The sequence below is a fragment of the Mytilus galloprovincialis genome, chromosome 3 (assembly GCF_965363235.1).
Source record: "Mytilus galloprovincialis chromosome 3, xbMytGall1.hap1.1, whole genome shotgun sequence".
In the NCBI taxonomy this organism is placed as follows: domain Eukaryota; kingdom Metazoa; phylum Mollusca; class Bivalvia; order Mytilida; family Mytilidae; genus Mytilus; species Mytilus galloprovincialis.
Genome location: NC_134840.1, coordinates 109,837,261 through 109,842,682, shown reverse-complemented (window position 1 = coordinate 109,842,682; position 5,422 = coordinate 109,837,261). Strand labels below are relative to the sequence as shown.

The window sequence follows — 5,422 nt, the reverse complement described above, 5'->3', positions numbered from 1 at the left end:
ATGGCAAACTGAAACATCATAACATATTAATTAGCTACTAGCATCTGAATACAAGACAAGAAACATCCAGCTCTTTTAGCTTTTAAAATGTAAAGCTCTATAAAATAGCTTACATCATCACCCCAAGACTGTAATACAAATTTCTTGTATACAACCAACTTTCATGACTTTTGTGTAAGGCGAGACAAAATAAAATGATACTTTGAAGTACATGTATTGTTTAATATGTTTGACTACTATTATAAAATGCCAGTTTCAGAATGAACAGTAATTTAGAAGATTATTAAAATACATGTAGATACATTCAGACTATTATAACTATACAGCAAGCTGTCATTCGACTCTAACCAACAACCATGCCAGGGCTGTAAAGCTTGTCTAGGTTGGTAAAAACTTCCATCATCATGCATATATATGACACTAACCAATAGTGATGGACCGTGACAGACCCTCATGGAAAGTAAAGGAGGTTTAACACTCCCTGGTGGTACATGTAGCCAACAATAGCAATGGCAGCATAGAAACTCTTATTATATCCAAATTCTTATTTTAAATGAATAATTATCCAAGGTGAATCAGATGATGTATGATCATGATGCTGCACTTTTAGTATTGACAATGATTGATATATATTCACTGAAACTAGAAATTTCCATTATTCCAATTTTCTATTCTTAATGATATAACTATCCAAGATAATCATGGAATTAAGATATGATGCACTACTAATATTCCTAGAAAACTTTAAATTCTCTTTATTTCAAATTGTTAATATTACTTATTTCAAATATATATATATATATATATATATCAAAGGTATGCTCTGTCACCAAGTAATGTAGTACATTGTATTTCCTACATTTTTTCTATGAATTGTAAGTTTGCTATTTGTTCAATTCACAATTCTCTTTTTGTCCAATCAGATCATCCCATCAACTGTACATCATGACATAATGCTGTTAGCTCTATCAACGTTATTTCCAAACCAATAAGGAACACAAAATTATGAATGAATCCACCATTTCACAATTTATAGCTACAGGTACAAATGAGGTACCATATGAGAGTAACTTAGTGACACTATATATTTCCTATATATATACATTGATATACATGATATATGCCGCTTCATAATCTGGCTGGGAATCATGCTCAAACCAATGTGATATCTTATCTACAAAAAAAATATACATTAAGAATAAAGTATTTATTATATATAAACTTGTATTTATCTACAAGAAAAACTAGCAATCATAAGTTGCTTGACAACAAAGTTTAATGATGTAAAGAAATGAATTTATGACTTATACAATTTAATTGATAAGTCCCTTATATGAGAAGAAGAATAAAACCCTTTTTTGAGGTTCTATTTCTAAAACAAAATGTTCTCTCTTTCTACATCAATGTTTTCTTAGGTGTATACTTCATTGAAGGGTTACTGTCTAATAGAGGCTATAGCACTATACTTGTTGTGATCAATTTATATTACTTTTTTATTTTAAAATAGAATTTATTGAACAATGTTGAATATTACTACCAACGTGACATGGTGACAAAGCAAATAGTATTTATAAGATTCTTCTTCTTCTTCTTTATAATCCATCAACATACTGATGATAACGTGTCGGGCACTTATTTAACTATGCCGTGCATGCGTGGGATCTAATTTTTATTTAGTCATGACAGTCATGACAGTGAATAATATACAAAAGATAAAAATAAAAATTTCAACATAATTTCTTTTTCTTGTTATAACATATATTTAAGTTCTACAAAATTAAGAGCATAACAAATCATTTATAACAAAATAATGAATCATACCCGGTAAAATCTTAAATTTCTTATCACAAAAGATGAAAAGTGTTAACAGTCAGGGGACTTACTTAAACAAGTGATTTTCTAAATCACTGATTCAAGTAACATTATTTCCATAAAGGTTGGAAGTTAGAGTTGTCTTTCTTTAATAATCACCTATTTAAGTAGTACAAATAAATCACTAGAAGAAGTGATTTAATATTAGTGTAGCTTTAAATATAGAATACTAATGATCCAGGGACTAATTATGTTTCTAAACTTATCAGAACCAACATCTGTGTTGTCTAGGATGACCAGGTCATTTCAGGTGATGACCTTGTACTGAATCTAGGATAATGACATAAAAATCACTTGTTTAAGTATCAGACCTTAATTTCCTTCCCAAAAATCACTTCTTTAAGTATCATTCTTTTAATAACCCCCACTAATTTCAACACCCCCGAACAGTGAAATTTTTATCGCGAACAGTAGAATTTTATTACATAATCTGAAAGATGAAACCTTGAACTTCACAGGAAAAATACTCCCACTGCTGTGAAAAATCTTTTAAGAAAGTATCAGTTCATTATGTAAAGCCATTATTATAGCATTTTTTCAACTAAAATAGAATTTTCAGGTAAATGATAGCATCAAAGGCATAAAACTTGCTACTTAAAAGAAGCAAAAAGTTCATATTTTTTAATTTTACTAATTAAAAGATGTTATTTAAACCTATGTGTTTAAAATTTTGAAAAAACTACAAAATCCCAATTTGTGACAAAACCTCGAATTTGCTACTCAAATAAGTGATTTAAAAATCACTTATTTCAGTAAGTCCCCTGACTGGTTAAAAATTGTTGTTAAGGACGCAATGCCGTCTCATCATTTGGAATCAGGCATGTCAGGGCACAATATCAATATACTCTTTTTTTTGCCCCGGGCAATTTTGAGGTTATTGCATATATACAAACCCAAGCCTTGGACATGTTGAAGGTATTCATAACACATATGTGACAAATTATAATTATTGTACATCACCCACCAGTGGCTATATAAATAGGTATATCATCGTCGTAACTAGTCCGAGATTACTCTGACGTCCAAACGTAACTAGTCCGAGATTACTCTGATGTCCAAACGGCTGTTTTGCCAGACAAGCTTGTCTCGGACTACATCGTAACATGTGAAGATTGGTTGGTTATTGGTTAATAAAAAAAAGTGACAAATATTTCATGCAAATTTAGGACGTGACAGTTATCAATACATTAACATACAATATGTAGGATTACTCGATCAGGGGTTTAGGTCTTGTAACTGTTGTATAGCCTATAGGCCATCCCGCACAACCATACCATTGTGAATACCCCACATGTCAATGCATGTTAGGCAATAAACAGGGGTGGATCCAGCCATTTTTAAAAGGGGGTTTAAACCATACTTGTTTATATGTAACTTTTTTAAATCATGCATTGATCTTCCAAAAAACATGAAAAAAGGGGGGGGGGGGTCCAATCACAGGAACAATTTTTTAACAAGCCCAAATTCTTACTTTGCCTTTGAACAGGCTACTATCCAAGAGTGTGGAGTATTGGAACGTCGATTCATACCTGTATGCACAAATTTAACAAATGTGAAAAATTTTCCTTCAAACTCTTGAGGGCCCTCATTGGGTTTTTGATTATGTGATTACTTGGCCGTTTTTTTAATGATTATTTGATTATTAAGCCAAATATTTCATGATTATTTGATTACCTCGGACTGTATTTTTAGTTTATGATTATTTGATTACTAAAGATAAGCAAATATTTAATGATTATGTGATTATATTGGCAAAAAAATGGTGATTATGTGATTACTAGGACCCCCCCATGAGGGGCCTTACTCTTGGGTGATGATCCATGATCAATGATTATTCTGATAGACATGTATTAAAATATTCATTTCTACTCACCAATTGCAATTTCCAGCTCAGCTTATATTGTACTATAGTTTCCTTCTACCATGTCAACGATTTTGTGTAAAATAAGTTAGCTATTAGAAGCGCTGACACTGCCGACACACATGCGACATGAATGCAACAAAAATAAAGAGGGTACGGTAACGTTAAATCGTTTACGGGCGAAGAATTATTTTCCGTTTTTAATTAAACTTGTCAGATTTGATTAATTATCGTCGAAAAATGTCCCTAATGGATAGTCATTCAAATTAAACCAGCTTTATTATGCTGTATGCATGTAATATATATGTAACCTGGTCTTTAAATGTACTTTAAGTACAGTGTCTGACGTATTTATAAACATTTTCTTGATTATTTATCCTATTTCAAATATTAATTTGAATGAATTTATAAGCCTTTTTCTGCTATAATATTCAAACTTTATTTTTTAACGAAGGCTTCTGGTATGTAGTTTTTTTTTACAAAAGGCCCTCGAATTATAGACACATTAAAAAATAAAGATGGAAAGTCAAACGCATGAGTCTGGCAAAAATAAAGTTAACGGACAATGTCATGACAATAAACGGAAAACGATAAAAGACAGAGTTATATATATCTATATATTTTTTTCCCTGCCTCAAATTTACTCAAATGCAATTTATATAGGTAACATAAAAAGATAAATGATAATGCATTCATTTACAATATTTAAAAATAGTTACATCTTAAATTTAATTTAACATATTAAGATCACGTTTTCAAGTGTTCACGGCCGACATCCGTTATTATTAAATAAGGGTGTAAAAATTAATGACAAATTCTTCACCACGTACGGCAGTCTGTAATTGCATATAAAACGTATTGCAATCACTTGTAAACCATTAAATATAAAGGTTCAGGTGCTTATATTCAATAATCAAATATTATTTCGGCAATCTGTTGATTTTTTTTAGTCAATTCGCGGCGATTTGTGCAGCAGTATGACTTTGAGCTACTTTTTTAATTTATATAATTATAAAACAGTGTTAAATAATTAAATAGGAAGAAGTTAGAATTCAAATTGAATATTTGTTTTATTTAAATAACATGATTAAGGGGACGTGGTAGACTTTCAGTTAAAAAAATCGTCTTCTTTCACAGTTTTATTTTATTCTTGAAAGGGGAGCAACCCCTGATAAATAATAGGAAAGTTTCACTCGTTTTGTGTCCAAATTATTAAAATCTGAACACGACTGGACACGGTCTGACAACATCTTGACGTCAGTTTGTATCCATGGTCTGTTTTGGTCTGACACGGTCTTAACGGATCTAAACAGCTCGCTAGAAGATAGAGTCTTAAATATCTTGACATGCCTTAACGGGACTAATTTACCTAATGAGACTATCGATCCGAATGGAGACTTAACGAACTGACAAATCTTGACGTTTTCCTCTAGCGGTAAATCCAGTCAATTAAGATACGATCAGACCAAAATGACCGTTTCAGACTGAAATCGTGCTACTAGTGATAAGGCTGCCATAACACATAATTTAGACTTGTGTTCTTTTTTGGTACATGATAGACATGATATCAGTTTTAATAGGAATATATAAATATCAGATTAGAGGTTGATATACCCCCTTCCCCCCAAGAGGCTGGATAACCTCAATACGGTCATAGTGTGATAGAACTTTGTAAATTATACCGTATGT

At 31.3% G+C, this 5,422-nt stretch overlaps 1 long non-coding RNA gene across 1 annotated transcript; it reads right to left on the bottom strand.

The window, feature by feature from the left end:
• Nucleotides 1-201: 201 nt before the first annotated feature.
• On the bottom strand, nucleotides 202-5,219 carry LOC143069757 (uncharacterized). The gene is made up of 2 exons (XR_012976483.1): nucleotides 3,746-5,219; nucleotides 202-1,174 (listed from the first exon to the last, which is right to left on the bottom strand). It is a non-coding gene; the product is annotated as an uncharacterized LOC143069757 (long non-coding RNA).
• Between the last annotated feature and the right edge of the window lie 203 nt (nucleotides 5,220-5,422).